Genomic DNA, 956 nt, shown 5'->3' with positions numbered 1-956 from the left:
AGCAGAAGAGAGAACCCAGAAATCACCCCTCAGGTTTACAGCCTACTAATATTTGACAAAGGGATCAAAAACATACATTGGGGAACATTTCACCCAACAACTAAAGAATATATTTTCTTCTCATCAGCACATGTAATATTCTCCAGGATAGAACGCATATTAGGTCACAAATCTAGTCTCAGCAAATTTTAAAAAGTCAGAATCATTCCAAGTATTGGGGAAAAGACTGCCTCTTCAATAAATGGTGCTGGGAAACTTGGATATCCATATGTAGAAGAAAGAAACCAGACATGACCTCTCACCATATACTAAAATTAACTCAAAATGGATTAAAGACTTAAGTATAAGACCTGAAACTGTAAAATTACTAAGGGAACATATAGGTGAAACACTTCAGAAACTAGGTCTGGGCACACACTTTATGAACATGAGCCCAAAANAAGAGAAAGAAATAAACAGCATCCAGATTGGAAAAGATGAAGTCAAACTGTCTCTATTTGCCGATGACATGATATATATAGAAAAACCTAAGACTCTATCCAATAACTCCTAGAGCTGGTTAATAATTTCAGGAATGTTGCAGGATACAAAATAAATGCCCCCAAATAAGTTGCATTTATATTCTCCAATAATGAGCTAACAGAAAGAGAAATCAAGAAAGTAAGCCCATTTACAACAGTCACAAAAAAAATAAAATACCTAGGAATCAATTTAACCAAGGAGGTGAAAGATCTCTACAATGAGAACTGCAAACCACTATTGAAAGAAATTAAAGAAGACACAAAACAATGGAAAGACATTCCATGTTCTTGGATTGGAAGAATTAACATTGTGAAAACATCTATACTAACCAAAGCAATCTATACATTCAACGCAATCCCCATCAAAATACTAATGACATTCTTCACAGAAACAGAAAAAAAAAAAATCCTAACATTCATATGGAACAACAAAAG

This window comes from Galeopterus variegatus, unplaced genomic scaffold, assembly GCF_000696425.1.
Source record: "Galeopterus variegatus unplaced genomic scaffold, G_variegatus-3.0.2 Scaffold15864, whole genome shotgun sequence".
In the NCBI taxonomy this organism is placed as follows: Eukaryota; Metazoa; Chordata; class Mammalia; order Dermoptera; family Cynocephalidae; genus Galeopterus; species Galeopterus variegatus.
Note: the sequence above shows the minus strand (reverse complement) of the source record.